The following is a 19,060-nucleotide window of genomic DNA, read 5'->3' as shown; positions in this document are numbered from 1 at the left end:
TTTATGGAAACTGAAATTTGAATTTCTTTACACTTTCACATTATGAAATATTAATCTTTTGATTTTTTACCATTTAAAACTGTGAGAACTCTTCTTATATATAGCTATATAAAAAGTAGCCATAATTTGATGACCTTTGATTCAATACTAAAAGTCGAATGCTAAATTGTGAGTTATAAAGTGAAATCTTTTAATTTAAAATTATTCTATATAATTTGAATGAAGAAAAAGATTTTTTTAGCAATATATCTTTGCTATACTAAATGACAATATTCAGAATTTATTTAGTGAAAATTTTTCAATTGGAATGTATGCTGACAGTCCTCTAGTTTGGTCATATACACATTGATTAAATTCACAGCTTCAGTGAATAATATCTTTAATTGATTCTCATGGCTCTGAACTAGGTTGAGCATAATAATACCATGGTTCTTAAAATGTACCTCAGTAGGTGGCATATCCCTTTATAAATATTCTTTCTGTGCCTAGCCAACATTTTCTTTCCTTGCTTCATCTCTTTAAGAGTTTATTATCACTGGATTTATTCAGCTGCCTTAGAAATGAATGGAGTTTTCAGCACAAAGTAAATACCATAAAATATCTGTGGGGAGAGTTTAATTTAGCAATCACCTGGAACATTAAAATATACCAAGTTTGAATTTGGAATAAGGTTGTACCATTTCAACCGTGGAAAGCCCTTTGAACTCAAGCATGCAAGAGAGTCACATGACAGTGGGGGCGGGGTAAACTGCATGCAAAATTTTCAGGTGGATAACTGCCAAAAGAAAGAGAGTGAGTAAAGAAGGAAGGAGGGAGAGAGGGAGGAGGAGGGAAGAGGGTGGGAGAGGGATTTGAGAGGGGAGGGGAGAGGGAGAAGGAGAGGGAGAGGGAGAGGGAGAGGGAGAGGAGAGGGAGAGGGAGAGGAGAGGAGAGGGAGGCAAAACACAATTTTCTGAAATCCATTCTCAGCTTCATTATGATTTAATTTTCTGGAATGATGACAATTTCCAAATTTAATGTTATCTTTAATAGAATCAAATTCAAAGAAGACATTGTTAGGATTTAAGACAAAAATCTTTAAACGTGAAGTTGTGATTCTTCCTTGCTGACGCAATTCACAGGAATTTTAAATACACACGAAAAAAAAGAAGCACTCTTTCCCTCCTGATGGCCATGAGCCATTTGGCCATGCTAAAGAAGAAATAGTTATATACTTGGATTTGGAATTTCCTTTAAGATATACATTTTATTCTTCATTCAAAAAATATTTATGGGCTTAATTGGTTTCCAAGAAGGTCAAAGACACTTTTAACACATTTTTTTTCTATTCCTGTGTCTCTAGTAAGAAATTAAAACGACAATTTTATTCCAGCATGTTCAAGTGTTTGATCTTATGAGAAAACACTACCAACAACAGGATAAGTGTAATAAAAATGTAGCCACAATTCACTTTTCATGAATTATACTTCACTTCATATTCTCTGTATGGCCCTTTTAATTTAGTATAGTCTTAAGAAATTGACCTTAGACACATAAATCAGTGTTTGAGCTTGCCTCTGGTCCCAACCAGCTTTTGGATTCTGCTCAAAGACATCACGCGTTTGCTGCTGAGTCAAAATCTGTCCCAAGTGGTTACCAGCAAATATCACTTGATGCTCTGGATGTTCATGGATGATTTACCAAGGGCAGCTATTATCTTCAACAACAATTTATTCCTAATTTTAATGTAATCATGTGTTTTCTGGTGAAGAACACATTTGGCCGACTTTCTTTGTCAATGCCATTTTTTAATGGGTATTTTATATATTTTCATTTCAAATGTTATCCCCTTTCCTGATTCCCTCTTTGGTTGGTGGTTTAGTCCCTGGGAGCTCTGGGGCCAACTTTTTGATCTTAGCTACAACTGTTTTAATTCCTTGGGTGTCACTGAGGTGTTGCATGGTACTGTCACCTCATTTTACCTTGACAACTGGTGGCATCCCTGCCATTTGCTAGGTTCTCCTTTTAGCCAAAGAAATAGTAGAGAAATACTATTATGGGGAATTTGTTAATTGTTAAGAGCAAAGTTTTAAAGGGTGTTTGGATTCTAAATGGAGCCTGGTCTCTGTGGTAAGGTGTGTTCAGTGTTAGGTTAAGCCTAAGTAGTGAGGCTCTTGTATTTTGACACCATAGTCATTGCAGAATTTCCACCGAATGATGTCATGATTGTTGACTTTCTGAACAGTGTGTCTAGGTCACTGATAAGTGAGCACACTTTAGGTAACCTAGTCTGAAGTAGAAAAAGTACTTGAAAGTTTTTGAGATTCCTCCTTTTCTAGGCACTGCTCCACCACTTACTCAGCTGCTTAAGCTGACTGAGAAATGTAGCTCATCCTTTCTCCTTTTTTCAGATACAAGCTTTATTAAGTTGTACCAAGTGCGAAAGGATTGTACTCTTTGATTTTTCTCAATTCTCTAGAAACTTGGATAAAATGGATTAATGTACATAATTTGATTGTGTGGGGTCTTGTTTTTTGTTTTTTCCTTTTTTTATTGGATGTTTTCTTCATTTACATTTCAAATGTTGTCCCCTGTCCCCTCTGGAATCCCCCTACTCCATCCCCCTCCCTCTGCTTCTATGAGGTATTTCCCTCCCTATCCACCCACTCCCTCCTGCCTCCCCACCCTGACATTCCCCTACATTGGGGCATATAGTCTTCATAGGACCAAGGGGCCTCTCCTCCCATTGATGCCCCACAAGGCCATCTTCTGCTACACATGCGGCTGGCGCCATGGATCGCTTCGTGTATACTCTTTCCATGGTGGTTTAGTCCCTGGAAGCGCTGGGGTGTGTTTGGTTGGTTGATATTGCTGTTCTTCCTATCGGGTTGCAAACCCCACATACAGTCATTAAACCCAAACACTACTGCAGATGCCAAGACTTGTATGCTGACAGGTGTCTGATATAGCTGTTTCCTGAGAGGCTCTACCAGAGCCTGACAAATGGAGCTCATCCTCAAGTGGCACGTTTACTGCTAAATGAGACTGCTTTCCTTTGTTTACGCCTACATTATTTCATAAGCCCCCTAACACTGCTTCTTCTCTTCAGTGTACTCCCTGACCATAGAGTCTTGCGAGCATCATTTCATCTTTCATCCCTCTTGCTCAAACGGTTCCTTAGTTCAACATGTTTGCTCATCCAAAACAGAGCACCCTTTGTGTGGGCTTCAAGCCCCAGCTGAGTCACAGGTATCACTTCCATGGAAGTACTTGCTCTTTTCTTTCAACCTACTTTCTGTCTTGCCCTGGGTCAGATCCTGCATGCTATGCACATTCCCATGGGCTACTTTTCTCTATAGGACTTTCCTTTCCTTTGGGACTGGTTATTTACTAGTCATCTTTTATTGTTCATTCTGCTTTGAGATTTTGGAAAGCTTTCCTGGTCTTCTTCAGCTCCCCGCCGCACCCCTGTATATGTACTATGTTTTCCTCCCCTCCCTCCCGTCCTCCTTAGCGCCTCCCTCCTTGTCTTTCTGTCTGTCTTCCTTTCTTTTTTTTCTTCCTTTCTTTGTTTCATTCTTTCTTACTTTTTGATACTTTGATTCAGGTCTATATTCAAGCATATATAGACCCAGTTTTTCCTTATGCTGTCTCAGAATTGCAGCCAACAGTATATATTTTAGCCAATTGAACTACCCCAGGTGCCTTCATTCACAGATGCTATTTCATTATAAAATTATAAAATGCTGTGTTTGTGTGAGTATTTAAAATGAGTCTATACTCACTTCGGAAATCATGCCGCGAAATTTTCCCTTTCGCTGTAAAACAATAACCTGTAAGCATGATTGCATCATTACTACAGTGCTATCTATTTTATTAATATGAGATTCATTAGTAAACACTTGACAAAGGAACATTTAAGTAAATCACTGATACTTTTACTTTGTTTTAATAAATTAGCTGAATTTTTTATTTAAGTTTTATTCAACGAGTTGAATATCGTTATCTTAATCAGGGGTTCCATTACTGTGATAAAAAGATATGTTCAAAATCAATGTGGGGAGGAAAGAGTTCATTTTATTTTCCAGCCTTAGTGTACAATCTAGGGAAGCCAGAAAAGGGACCTAAGGCAGGCCCCTGGAGACAGGAACTGTAGCAGAGCCTGTCGAAGAGTGCAACTGCTGACTTGCTCCTCCTGGCCTGCTAAGTTTGCCTGCTTATAGCATCTAGGACCATCTGTCCAAGGTGGTACCACTCACATTGTACTGGTCTATGCCACATCAACCACTACTCATGCCAGTATCCCATAAATTAAAATTACCCAGTACTCCAACAGGCAAATCCTATGGAGGGGCATTTTCTTATTTAAGATGTGCTCTTCCCAGATATGTCTGTTTGGGCCACGTTGACAAAAGCAAACAGCACACTCTCGTTTAATAATATTCATTTTGTTCACTGGAGAGAAGTGTGAGGATGGTGTGGTTAATGCGTGAATAAAACTTTGTGTCACCTCTAATGAAACCTGTGATACTGTCTTCAGCATTTTCAGATAAATAGAAACAGTAAATTATTAAATTCTCTGCAGGTTACTTTTATTAAGAGCCATTAACTTTATTTTTTTTATTTGAATTGAGTAAGATCTTTATGAAACACTAGTTCATTTTTGGTATCAATACAGCTGATTAACTCTTTATAAAAAAAGGCTTGCAGCATATGAGTTAATTCCTAATCTTAATACATGAAATCAAAGCAAATGGAGCAACAATGAAATACACAAATGTGAGACAAGAGCCAGGAGCAGATCGGGTGATCCATTAGTCTAATGACATCGGTTAGCTAAAGCAATGCCTCTAATCTGACCCAGTCTAGAGGAAAACAATAGAATTTGACCTACATCCATATTTTGATGCTATTCAATGCTGATGCTTTACTCATATCTGTCCTCTCCCTTCACTGTTTACTGTATCTAGATCTCTTACTGCATGCAGTTCTCTTTCTTTTAGAAATTGTAGTCTTTTATCAACATTATACATTTATAAGGTATTGCACAACGGGTACACTTCTCATTATGTTTCTTACCTTTACATATTGTGTCCAGTTGGTTTTTACATTTCTCATTGAAAAGTATGAACGTGAGAGATTACTATTTTTAGCTAAATAAAACAAATTCCCAACACTGAAACCAACAACTCTTTCAAAATAAGGAATAATTGACTACTTTAATTATATTTACAATATTTAAACTGACTATATTAAGGTGAAGATCTAGAGATAGGGAAGTCTAATCTAAACAGAATTTGCCATAACTTTAAAAATATAATAGGGCAATAAAAGTTCTTTAAAATATTTTTGCTTGAATCCCAATCAAATTTAATCAATTTGGCATTAATTAAGCTCTAATAACATAGCTCAGTATCAGTCCTAAGTAGTATTATCCATTTCCCCTTCATCCAGTTTGAATTGTGCACATTACAGTGTCATCCTCATTTTAAAACATACTGAGAAAATGACAGAGCTGCAAAATTAAAATAAATGATTAATAGTATTTTTTTCATGTTTTATACTAATAGGTATTACTGGGCTTTTAAATTAATAGAGCTGTCAAGCAATGAACCAAAATGGAAATTATATATTCCAGAAACACCTAAAGATGACATTTTGGAATATTTTAAATCTTAATGAGGAGGTTCAATTGTTTTGTTCCCCTGTAACCACTGCAAGTTAATTGGAAATTAGTCACAACCAATGCTTTTATTCCCAACAACCCCGAATGAAGAGGCTAAGACTTTATACCTTGCTATTCTTGTTTGGGGCCAGAACGCACACACACAGGCAGTAAATTCGTTGTCAAAAAAAAAAAAAAAAAAAAAAAAAAACCAACACTGTTGCAAAATTAGGAAAAATTATGCACAGGTAAACAGAACTAATTAATGCATAAGTAACAAGGGAAAACATAAAATAATGCCCAGCTAAACACTAAGTTGTCAGTCTTTGAAAAAACTTAAGTTTAGAAATGTAAATTTATGCAAACTTTTTACCAATTAAGACTGAGGTAAGGGATGTTTGTACTGTATTTAACCACATATGTAGCACTTTTTCTGTTAATACCTCAGAATAGGTACCCCTCCCATAGAAGCTGCGCACTGCTTGTTCAAGTGTATTTCATGTTAATTTTGTATTCTTCCAAGTATAAAGACTGATGCTTATTAAATAACAAAATATAGTATTTTTTTTAAAAATGGGAAGCCATCACTTCTGTATTTAAATATTAGGCCCAATGTCATTTCTTTTGTAATTTTGCTATGTATTTATTTATTTTTTTCCTTGACAGTGTCATAAATGTACATATTGATTTTTGCCCCCTACCATCCCTGTGCATCAGAGGTTACACCACTGGACAAACTGAGATCTTTTCTCTTCCTCCAGTCTGTTGGTAGTCAGAGAAACGTGTGCAGGCCCAGTCCAATTTCTAAGCACATCAAAAATATTCACTATTTGCATTTTCTACTTATAATGTATGGATTATTCATTTTCATTCACAGCTAAAAATATATTTGCTCCTTGCTGGATCCTTTCCACCCTTCTAAAGTAAGCCATTAGAACCGTATAAGATTCTCGAAAACTAGTGTCTGTCAACTCAGGGAGTGTTAAGTTACAGTAGCTATATAACTTTTAGTGCAAAAATAATAGTCATAACAAACTCCCCAGACACTAGTTACTAGAAAAAAAATCAACCTGCTACTTCAAACATTGCTTAATAGTATTTAAAGTCAATCATTTTAGTGTAAGGCAAAGAAAAGATTCAAGTTAAGCACATTTACTGGTAACTTTTATATCACTATCCTATTATTAATAAATTCTGATGTGATTTTTCTTTTTAGATTACTATTAAGTATATTCTATCTTATTGTGACATACTGTCATCTTCCGGTGAGTTTACATGCAAATTCTAATGGAAAACAACGGCAATCACTATTTCCTTTTCTGTAATACTGTGTCCAAATCATAAACCTATGTCAGATTTGATCTGATTGCAAAATCTTATGGGTTTATCTCTTATTTTCAATACTATCTAAGATTATACATAAGTTACTTTAAATATGAAACAGACTGAAGTCAGGCACAGTAGTACACATCTTTAATCCCAGCACCCAGAAAGTCCAGGCAGGCTGGTATGTGTAAATTCGAGGGTGGTTTGCTTTTAAATAATAAGATCTAGGATAGCCAGGGCTATGTGGAGAGATCCTGTCTTATAAAACCAAAATGAACTAAAAAATCCCTCAACCTCCAACCAATAGATCACATAGGAAGAAATATTAATTGCATTAAATATAATTCATAACTTATACCATGAAACCCTTACTGCTTCTTCCTTTGTATTACTAAGTACAATTTGTAATAATCTCAAGATTATTCCAGTATTTATTTGTGATGTGTACTAAGTGTTATCAGACATAAGGAAGGTTTCAGATGGAGAGATGGCCCAGAAGTCAAGAGCATTGACTGTTCTTCCAAAGGACTCAGGTTCAAGTCCCAGCACCCATAAGGCAGCTCACACCTGTCTGTAATTCCAGTTCCAGGAGATATGACACTTTCACACAAACATACATGGAAGCAGAAGACCAATGTAAATGAAAATTTTTAAAAAAGAATTCATTTTAAAAATATAAGGAAGTCTTTTTAAGAAGCTGAAGTAAATTTGACATCCAGAGGACATGGATCTGTCAGAAGATGAGACCTTGGTTGGGCTCTGGCCCTCCTTCATTTTTTTCCAGTGGGATGTAGAGACACACTTTACTTCCAAAGTAGCTTTTCCCCTCTCCTTGCAGAAGTTCCATAAAAACGTTGCTTTCAAGGAGTGAAAAGTATTTTTAACTTCTGACTGCATGCAATTTCTGCTAAAGTGCAAGAAAAGTTGACTATTTCAGTTGCAGATGCCAGCCTGCTCAAAATAACATTTAAAATAGTAAAACCTAGAAGGGTTTTTAAATAAAAACTGATGAAAAGTTGTTAACAAAATGGCCGAGATTCTGTCAAGCAGAGCGTCACAGCCTTCCTTAGGATTTCAGACTTGTCTTTAGTACTCAGGCTTGCAGGACAGTGAACTTAACCAGGAAATACTACATTATATTTCAACAAACAAACAAAACAAAAACAAAAAACAATGAAAACATATCTAGTTGTGTTTTTAGTGTTCAAATTTGATCCGTTCTGTCCTTCTGTCCTAAATCTTTCCTGTGTATTGTTATTTTGGCTGAAGGAGCTTCTTGGTGAAAACTGATAGGTGTTGGGGCTGACTTTAAGAATCTCTGTTGTTTCTTAAAAACAAAAGAAACAAAAACAGCAACAACAATAACGAGAAAAAGAACAAGAAAAAGAAACCTAAGAGCTAGGAGTGTGACTTAGTTGGTAAAGTACTTGGCTAGCATGCATCAAGCCCTGTGTTTGATGAGTGCACACTGCACATAACTGGACTTAGTAACACAGTCATGTACTCTCTGCTGTTGAGTGGTAGAGAATAAGAAATGGAAAATTTAAGGTCATTCTTGGCTACATAGCCAGTTGAAAGCAAGATTGGTTATAGTTCCATAGCACTGTGTATAAGTAAAAAGAAGAAAAAGTCAAAAGCAAAATAAGCACATAAAATAAAACAGCTACTATTACGTTTTCTAATGTACTATATGAAATGTTTATTTACATGATATTCTCAAATAGAGAACAACTTCACACCTCTCACCTTTCCATGGGCCTTTGAGAAGGTCATTAAGACAAACGCTTCTTCAAATACCTTGTGAGTGTCCATGCCCTGCTTCAGGGCAAAGGATGTGTGTGGCAGGGCATTCCTGGACTGCCTGTCTATTGTATATCCACACTTCTTTCCTCATCAGCTATGTGCAGAAAAACTTCCAAAGTCTGCCATTTCTTCTCTTGAACCTTCTGTTCTTTGGCAAATAAACATGAAGAGCAGAGGACACAACTAACATAGAAAACAGGTTGGGGAGAGCCCTGTAACTGCCTCATGACTTTCAATAGCACCGAAACAGAATGACACAGACTAAAAGTCTCCTTTACTCTCTCGTGTCCAACATCATGGAAATGTCTCCATCTACAAAGAAATCTTCAACAAAAAATTCTATGTACTTACCTAAATCATTACTGACACACAGAAATACCTAACATATTAGTGTTATCTGTATAGGTAAGTGACAGAGTTAATGCTGTTATCATGAGTTATTTTCATTCAAACAATGAGATATATATCTTCTTAGATTGCCTACATTCTGGGCTAAGGTGTAGAGAAGAAAAATGAATGAACGATTTCAAGATGGGTAAGATTTTTAACAGTTTTAGGGTATTTATAAGACTTGTTTGGTGGTTCTGTAAAAGATACGGAAGTGGAAAATATATTGTGAAGTTTCCAAGTCAGCAGATGGACACTTGTGGATGATAAAATGCTGAGATGATGGAGGGAATTTAAACAGATCTCAAAACAGCCCGAGGCAATAACACTTGATGTAAAGGGACAGGGTCCCGCCATCAGTAAAAATTGAGTCTGAGGCACGATACAGTCCCTGAAAGTACCAGAGACCCTGGGCAGACAACTTGAGGCAGCTATCAGAAAAGGCTCAAAATCAACCCAGGCAGATCAGGGGAAGAATTTAGAGTATGAATTGAATCAAATGAAGCATCAGGTTTTCGAATTCTACCCTACTTCTCTTGTTCTTCCCGGATTGCCTTTAAAGACAACGATTTCATTTATAGAAGGTATGAAGCACAGAGATACATATGGAAAGGTCCACGAGAAGTCTGTTCCTAATTCATGGGGTAGGAAATGAGAACCATTCACCTTAGAGAGTAGTGAAGTACCTCTTGCTCCCCCATAAGTCAATGCCCACCATGCTGGCCCTTTTTTCAATTGCATGACAGAGACAGCTGCCAAAAACTCAGAAGAGGAGAAACCTCCTCTGGTAGAGAAATTAAGGCCTCAGAAGAACAAAGAAGAGTCCTGTCTGCCTGCGTCTTCCACACCTTTAGAGTAGGCTCCATTTTAAGTGTTCAGTTTGGGTTTTGTTTGTTTGTTTGTTTGTTTGTTTGTTTTAACCTGTTTGTTTTCCAAAGATAGAAAGAAAGAAGTTAGAGAGTTGGATGGGTGGGAAGGTAGGGAAAATTAGAGAGGAGATTAGGAAGGTAAAACCATGATCAAACTATAATCTGTCTGTCTGTCTGTCTGTCTGTCTACAAGGTTGATCCAGAGAACTAAAGCCTTATGTCTGTAGGTGAAGTGTGGGTTGCCTTAGTGCTGTTTGTATTCTGATGCTAATTACACTTGCCCAAGAGGCACTGCCCAAGAGGCACTGCCCAAAAGGATGGGAGTGTGAAACACACACTCATCCAGGTGACTTCATTGGGACCTTCTCCCCATTTTAGATTGTAAAATAAGGGCTAGAGCAAGTGATGGAGCAGGGAAGGAAAAGTGGGGCTGAAGAGTTGGGAGGAGAGAGGAAGGGAGAGGGGGATGACAGAGGAGAGGAGGTGGAAGGAAGATGGAGATGAAGCAAGAGGCCTGGAGAAACTGCAAGTTATGAGGGATCTCATAGCTGGGGAATAGAGCAGTGCAGTGGTAGATCTGCTCAATCTAGGCACGCAGCTTGTATTCATATTAACTGAGTTGTGTTTTCACTGCACGGGCTTATCTGGATTGAAGAATTTACCACAAGAGAAAAGGAACTCAAAATTCCAAGAGTCAAACATTACAAAAATCAAGAGGCTGATCTTAGAAATCTATTCTATGAAGATAAGGATTGGTAGGCTGGCAGGGTTCACACAAGAGTCAAAGACTATCTAAGAAACATCCAGTACCACAAGAGACCTTCTTTTGAGTTATTGGCCTAGATCATTCAAGAGGTACCCAAAATAACATAGGCAATTGCTCTAATTATTGGTTGCTTCTCAGACAGTGAAGGAAAGTACTTACTGGTAAAGACAGTATACATATTGAACTCAGAACTCAGAAGATTTGAGCTGGATCTGAACTTAAAGCCTCCTCACTGAAGTCTAGCTTTTATAATACCAGGAGGTGCTATGCAAGATGCCAAGGAATCCTTTGGAATCTTTAAAGCCATCATTAGTCCTATGTAGTTGTGATGCCTATGAAACAGAGCAATGGCTAGTACGCTGAGATAACCATGAAGGTACAATAGTGTTATGCGATACTAGCAGAAAACAATACCTGTTTAATTGGACTTAATGTCCACCAAACAGGTTGAGAATGATGTCTACCACTGAAAACCTAACCAGCTATAGATAGCCACTTAGTGAGATCCAGGATCCTAGAGGAGAACCCACTACTGTTGCTTTCCTAAATGCAGTCTAAATACTTATTATACTCAGAGAGAAATGCAGTTTTCACCCCCGTCGTTAAGAAAAATTCACTTTGCATCAGAGAGAGTTGTCTAAGACTGCCATTGGGCAGTACCTGGGAGGAGTAGAGGGAAGGGAAACTATAATCAGATATATTGCACAAGAAACAAATTTATTTTCAATAAAAGAAAACAAACAAACCAAGCAACAACAGTCAATTTTAGGGAAAGGTATGTCAATCCTGCATTCTGGAAAGTAGTAGGAAGAGGCTACAGTTTGGCTGACAGCTTTCTTGGAGACCAGAGAACCTCAAACTAGAAAATGGAATTTTAGGTATAGCACAAAAGCGAGCTGAAACACCAAGGAATCTGTAAGTACTTCTATAGCCCCAATGACTGGTCCCAGCTTTCAGAGGTTTGTTTGTTTGTTTGTTTGTTTATTCACTTTATATCCCAATGTCAGCCACACTCTCTTCCCAGTACCCTCTCACACAGATTCTTGTGGGAGGGCATCTAGGCCTGGGAGTGGATCTGGTGTACGGAGAGCAATGAATAAAGAAGGGAAGTCACTGGTGGGCTAGAGATGGACATCTTTAGGACATTCCAGAGACACGTGGAGGAACCAGGCTGGCTATGGGAGTGACTCTAGCTGACACTCTTAGCATTGGGGCATATGGATCCTGAAGTGGCCACTTTCTACACCCAGGCAGGACACTCAGTGGAGGAATAAGGACCGAAACCCACCCACAAAACCTTCCACCCACAATATGATCTGCCTGCAAGTTGTGCAGAAACAAAAACCGAACAGAGACAAAAGGAATCACCAACCAATGACTACCCTAAATTGAGACACATCTCATGGGCAAGAACCAATCCCTGACACTATTACTGATATTCTCTTAAGCTTGCAGTCAGGAAAATGGCAAAAACGTCCTCTCAGAGACTCCACCGGACAGCCACCAGAACCAGATACAGAGACCCACAGGCAAACATTAGATGGAGCTCAAGGAGTATTATTGAGAGTTGGAGGAAGGATTAAGGTACACAAAGAGAACAGGGACTCCACAGGAAGACTAACAGTCAACTAACTTAGACCCTTAAGGGGTCTCAGAGACTGAACCACCAACCAAAGAATGAGTATGGGCTGGACCTACTACCCCCACCCCACCCCCACATGTGTAGCAGAAGTGTAGCTTCATCTCCATGCAGGTCCTCCAACAACTAGAGCAGGGGCTGTCCTTGAATCTGTTGCCTTTCTGTGGATTCTGTTCCCCAAACCGGGCCTCCTTGTCTGGCCTCAGTGGAAGAGAATGTACCTAGTCCTGCAGTGACTTATTGAGCTAGCAGACTCTATGAGGAGGCAATACAGTGGGGGTCTTCCCCTTCTCAGAGGAGAAGGCAAGGGGAAAATCAGGGGAAGATCTGTGTGAGTGGGTACCAGGAGGATAATTTAACACTATGACAAGGACACTAAATTGCACTCAAAGAGGGAATAAAGAGACACTGAACTTGGGGGTCAAAGGAGTCGTAGCTGTACAAGGTGGTACTCAGTGTTACTTGGAGCAATTGTGTGATTGATGGCTTTGGTTAGGTTGAGAAATATAACTCAATGATCATTATCAAATAGTGATAAAAATGCTATTTGACTAAAGGTGGCCCTCTGCTACAGTTTATAGTCTGACACAATTTAGTTACATTGGAAATTAAAATGGAGCAAGCAGATTTTAAGGGAGGATTATAGAAGGGCTCAGGAGAGCAACCACTTCTAAATGCTTCTGAGAGGATGACTTGATGTCAGCTATCACTCCAAAGAACATTCAGATTTTAACTGTTGTCATTTTATCACTCAATTATGATCTGTTCATGACTTTCTATTCTCTGCAGTATGGAAAAAAGTTTCAGGAACTTTTTCTTGTCCTTAATCATAGAGAAAGCAGCAAGATGATGTTGTATTAAAACTCCATGGGCATCAGGTTTTGCAAAGGTGTCACAGGTAATGACTAATACACAGCTGTCAACTCTCATAATTTCACATCCTTTACAGAACACAATCTCCAGGATATGTCCAATAAATAGACAACCAATACTACAGAAGTAGCCAGAAAAGTTTAAGCTATACCACACCAGGAAACAGAAGGATTTAATCTTTGGAGATTGGGAAAGTATTCCATCCATGATACATTCAAGCTCTTTGCTTTGAGAATATAATGAATAAAGATAACTCAAAATAACTTTAACATGTATTTAGATATGAAAATATGTGAATGAATTGCTAGCCAAACTACATTATGTTCAGTGAGAGAAGATTTAGTAGAAAGCATGTTTTAAAATGCTATACTACCCCAAGAAGTATTTAAGAAATTTATAAATTCATAGTTTACTTGGTACTGGCAACCAAATTATGCAGGAAGAAGAGTTTTGCATCCCGAGAGTGCAGGGAGGTCCAAATTGATGGTCCGCAACTACAGGGAATTCGTGTGTACAGGGAGCGGAAATGACTGTATTTTCACTGTGATGTGGTTGATGCTTTCACAGGCAGCAGATACTGGAGCTGATGCTTGAAGAAGTGGCGAGGAGAATGTGTGTTGGGGGGAGACTTACGGGGGAGTGGGCTGGAATGGCAATGCCTACAACGGGCTCTGTGGAGGCAAAATAGCAAAGACTGTCCCAAAGAACAACTTGTGTCCATTGTTAGGAAAGGGAGAAAAATTTATCCAGAACCTTGGGAAGTACATGGAAATATGCGAAAGAGGAAGTAGAAGAAGAAACTTTTAAAAAGAAAACTTAAGGTATGTTCATTCAGGAACTCCTGAAAAATTCTAAGTAGAAAGGGTTATGGTTAAACTATGTTCCACAGTGAAAATACTAGAGGATCGCCAAAGTAAATGAAAAGGGGACCACAATCGGGATGGGAGCATGTGTAGCCCCTCTCCAGAAGTCAGGCACATAATGACATGTAATGGGACAAGTTTAAGACGCTGGTGCTAGCCTTGGAGAGAAAGGAAAAGATTGCAGACATGGAATTATGTAATTAAGTGGAAATGTTGGTTGGTTTAGGGCATAGTGAATGTGGTATACGAGGACCAAGGTGTCCAGTTCTGGAAGAACTGTGTGAGTAATGCAGAGGAGCAAGAATCATTAATATTGGTCAGTGGGAGTTTGCAAGAAAGCAAGTACGTGGTGTATTTGGGGAGGCCGTAATCAAGGTACCTGAAGCTTTGTGTAGTCACTTCATATTGACAAAAATAATCATGGGAGTTAGAAAGAGGGAGGAGTCTGGGAGGGAGAAAGGAGGGCGAGGGAAAAAAGGGGGCAGGATCAGGTGTGGGAGGAGATGACTGGGAGAAGTAAAGAGAGTCGGGAAATTGAATGGAGATGTGTAGCAGTAGGGGATGGAGAACTGGGGGGTAACCACTGAAAGTCCCAGATGCCAGGAAACTAAGAGGTTCCCAGGATCCAACAGGAATGACATTAGCTGAAATACCCAACAAAGGGGAGAGAGTACCTACTGAGATCATATTCAGTGGATAAGCACAGCCCTGGGTTGGGGATAGGGCTACCCACCCACCTCAAAAATATCAATCCAGAATTCCTCCTGTCAAAAAGAAATGCAAGGACAAAGAGTAGAGCAGAGACTGAAGGAAAGGCCATCCAGAGACTGTTCCACTTAGAGAGCCATCCCATCTGCAGACACCAAACCCAGACACTATTGTCGATGCCAAGAAGCGCTTGTTGACAGGAGTCTGATATGGCTGTCCCCGAGAGGCTCTGCCAGTGTCTGAACAATACAGATGCGGAAACACACAGCCAACCATTGGACTAAGCGCAAGGAATCCCAATGGAGGAGTCAGGGGAAAGATTGAAGGAGTTGAAGTGGTTATCAACCCCACAGAAAGTACAACAATACCATCCACCCAGACCCCCGCCCTCAGAGCTCCCAGGGACTAAACAACCAACCAAAGAGTACACATTGACGGACCCATGGCTCCAGTTGCATATGTAGCAGAGGATGGCATTGTCTGGCATCAATGGGAGAGGAGACTCCTGGCCCTGCATAGGGGAATGCTAGGGCTCTGAGGAGGGAGAGGGTGGCAGTACCTCATAGAAGCAGGAGGTCATGGGACGGGATGAGGGTGTAACTGGGAAAGGAGGATAACATTTAAAATGTAAATAAAAAATAACCAATAAAGTAAAATAAAACAGTATCAACTGCAAAAAATAGGGCACGTTTGGTGTACAAATATGAAAGGAAATCTGTGGTCTGTGCTATGCCCTATCCTATTATTTTAATCTGTCTTCTTCCAGTTTCTGGACTGCCTTTGAATTTCATGAATGCATGGTTCATAGAGTCAGTATGTTCTGTGTGCCCAGGAGGCAGAAGTTAGAATGTAAAGAGAGGCTGGAGAGTCCAGCTTATAGGCAACTCTTCCAAACCATCCATATCAATGTGCATTCTTCTAGAATCAATATCTCCTGCTTTAAATATGTTTACTAAAATGATAAAGGTAATTACTAGGCTAAAATCCACTCTTTGTTACTGTCGTGAATGCTAACATATTGTGATCACAGGGATATTTGACTGTTTCTTAGTGGGAGAATTTAGAAAGTCATGAAAGGAATTATAAAATATGAATTTAAATCTCTTTTTTTTTACTTTTCTTGATATTTGTGATGCAGCTCTGGTGCAATTTATAAATAAACATTACTTTGATTTTTTTTCTTGACATTACTTAACATTTTTCATTCTGATAAAACATTCAACCTATTTTAATGCCATTTTAATTTCACTGTTGCCAGGAAGATTTTCATTGTTAAACAACTATCACTATAATCCATTTCAATAATCTGTATTGATTTTATAAAACTTATATTAATTGATTTAAGACTCAAGACATATGCATTTTTTGCCCTTCTCTACCATCTATGTGATTCAAAAGAAAACAGACCTTCTGGTTTCTCTAAAATTATAACTAGAGAAACTCCTTCATAAATCGAATATCAGCTTATGGATATTTAAATTTAGCAGAGAATTTTAACATTCTATAATTTCTTATGTTCTGTAAGAAAAACATTGTGCTATTTTATTGAAGGAAAAAAACCCTCTCTCTAGTTAAGCTATACAACTGCTAAGAATATTAAATATTCTCTTCAGTTAAAATAAAATTTAAAGTTCAAAGTCCCATGTGGTTCTAGGAAAAGTAGAATATTCCAAAATTCAAATTAACAGTAATAAACCTCAGCATGGTATAGTTTTTGGCCCACTGAAACCTACAATAAATGTTTTAAATGGATAAGTACATTTATAAAAAGAAAAATTTAAATTTATATTGTATAAACTTATTAATTTAACAATTGTAGATCATAACAATTGGTAAATGAAGTAAGTATCCTGCTACTAATTGTAAGAGAAAAGTTCAAATCAGTGTCAGAAGTGCTTATGTTAAACAGTTAAAGCTAGTCTAAAAATTTAAATATCCATAGACATAGTCCTTGCAAGAACTAGAAACCCAAGCTAGTGACTTGCCCTAGACCTTAGCCCAGAGAGAACTTAAGCCACCCAGGATGTTATCACCTTGGGATTGCTGTGGGAAGAGTAAAGAAATTGTGACTCCTTGGGATCCAGTTGCATGGTTTTAGTTACTAGTCTGCTATGTATTAGCACTGGAATAAGACAAAATGTTTTAGTTTAGTTCTACTGTGTGTGTGTGTGTGTGTGTGTGTGTGTGTGTGTGTGTGTGTGTAAGGAAGAGGGAGAGAGAGATTGAGAGAGAGAGAGAGAGGGAGAGAGAGAGGGAGAGAGAGAGAATTACATGTACCCCTACTCATTGATTAAGTATTTTGATAGCTGGGCATATGAAGTATCAGGGGTCTTTATTCAAGACCACTGTGGCATCTGAAATAATGCAAAGATGTTTGGTTCCACTGTTTTTGCTTTAGTTTTACTTATTCTCTTGTGAGCATGATTGAGCAACAATGGTCTTCCATTAAAGGTAAGTGTTCCCATGACCATTGCCATCCTACATAATAAAAAGTAATCACTACCATGACAACAAGTTTACAACAATTTCTACAATAGCCATCATAACTAGTATTATTGTTTTCTAGTGCATTATCGTCATTGTCATAACTTCTGTTACCACTAACATTCCAAACATCAATACCATCATCAAGAGCACAATTTTCACCACCACTAGTGTGTGCACTAGTTTTGTATCAACTTGACACAATTTAGAATCATCTGGGAGGAGAGGCCCAATTGAGAAAATGTCTCTACAAAACTTAGATTTTAGGCAAGCTTATAGGGCATGCTCTAAGCTGTTGATGCAGGTGGGCTAAGCCCAGTATTATCTGATAGTCTTAGGTCTAGAAGAAAGGAAGCTGAGCAAGGAATGGTGAGGAAAAACCACTAGGCAGCATCCTTCCATGGCTTCTGCCTCAGATCCTACCTCCAGGTTCCTGCCCAGTTTCAGTTCCTGTCTTGCATGGTCTCAGTGTGCTGTGACTTGGGATATGTAGGCCAAGTAAAGTGTTTCCTTCACAAGTTGCTTTTGGTCTTGTACTTCATCACAACAACAGTAACCTTAACTATGACAATTGGTAACTCTTAACAACAACAACACTTAATGTCCATGACACTGTAAATGTGACCATAGCAGTGCCATTCAGAGTCTAAAGATACCAAGCAAAGCACAAATGCATAAAATCTAGAAAGTGAAAGACGAAAAAAAGATATCTGTAATTTAGAGTAAGGGAGAGCAGAGAGCATTTGAAAATCATCAGTCTAAGCATCTGTATCAGGTGGTGATGGGAAACTGGATATCTACCTATAGAAGTATAAAACTAGACTCCTGACTCTCATCTTGTACATATATCAATTCTAAACCAATCAGAGACATTGATATCAGACCCCAATCTCTAAAACTGGTGAAGGAGAAAGTAGAGCAAACACATAAAAATAAAGGTTTCTGGAAAGAACTCTATAAACAGGGCTTTCCTTATTCAGGAAATAATGTCAACAATGAACAAATGAGAATTCGTGAAATAAAAAAAAAGGTTCTGAACATCAAGAGAATTAGCGGGAGAAATGAAGAGGCAGCTTACAGAATAAGAGGAAAAATTTCTTAGCTGTCCAACTTACAGGTACTACCATCTGGAATACACAAAAAGTCAAGATAACTAAACAAAACAAATTAAACAGTCCAGTGAACAGATATGTTATGAGATGAACAGAATTTTTTCAAAATATGAAATATTAAGAGTTAATAAACCTGAAGAAAAATTATCCAACCAGTGTCCTTCAAATAAATGCACGTCAAAACATTGAGACTCTATCTTACCTCCATTAGAATGGCAGTTATCAAGAAAAAAAAAAGAATTTATTTTATTTCCTAGAACTTATTAGCCTCTAGTAACTATAAGAAATGTTCAGAAACAACCAAGATATTACTTAATAGTACATCAGCAGATTTTCCTTTTGTATGTTTCAAAGTGCTATAACCAGTTTTCTTATAATGAATATGAAGATAAATCCTAAGAGATTTGAGACATTTTATCAGTATTTTGCTTTGTCAGTTGGCCTTTGGTATCTGACAGTGCTTCCAGATTTAATGCAATATTTTTTTTTATATAAACAAAGAGAAGAAATGGAATTGGTGAATAGTTTCTAGAGAAGACAGGATGAAAATTAGATACTGGGATAACATAGCCACAGAAATACATGA

General features: G+C 38.1%; 1 protein-coding gene across 1 annotated transcript in view; it reads right to left on the bottom strand.

Annotated features, from left to right (window-relative positions):
- Dgkb (diacylglycerol kinase beta) overlaps positions 1-19,060 on the bottom strand; it is a 714,793-nt gene that overhangs the window by 15,178 nt on the left and 680,555 nt on the right. The gene's annotated exons all lie outside the window — the stretch shown is intronic.

The sequence above is a fragment of the Rattus rattus genome, chromosome 7, assembly GCF_011064425.1.
Source record: "Rattus rattus isolate New Zealand chromosome 7, Rrattus_CSIRO_v1, whole genome shotgun sequence".
Taxonomy (NCBI): domain Eukaryota; kingdom Metazoa; phylum Chordata; class Mammalia; order Rodentia; family Muridae; genus Rattus; species Rattus rattus.
Note: the sequence above shows the minus strand (reverse complement) of the source record. Positions and strands in the feature narration are given on the sequence as shown.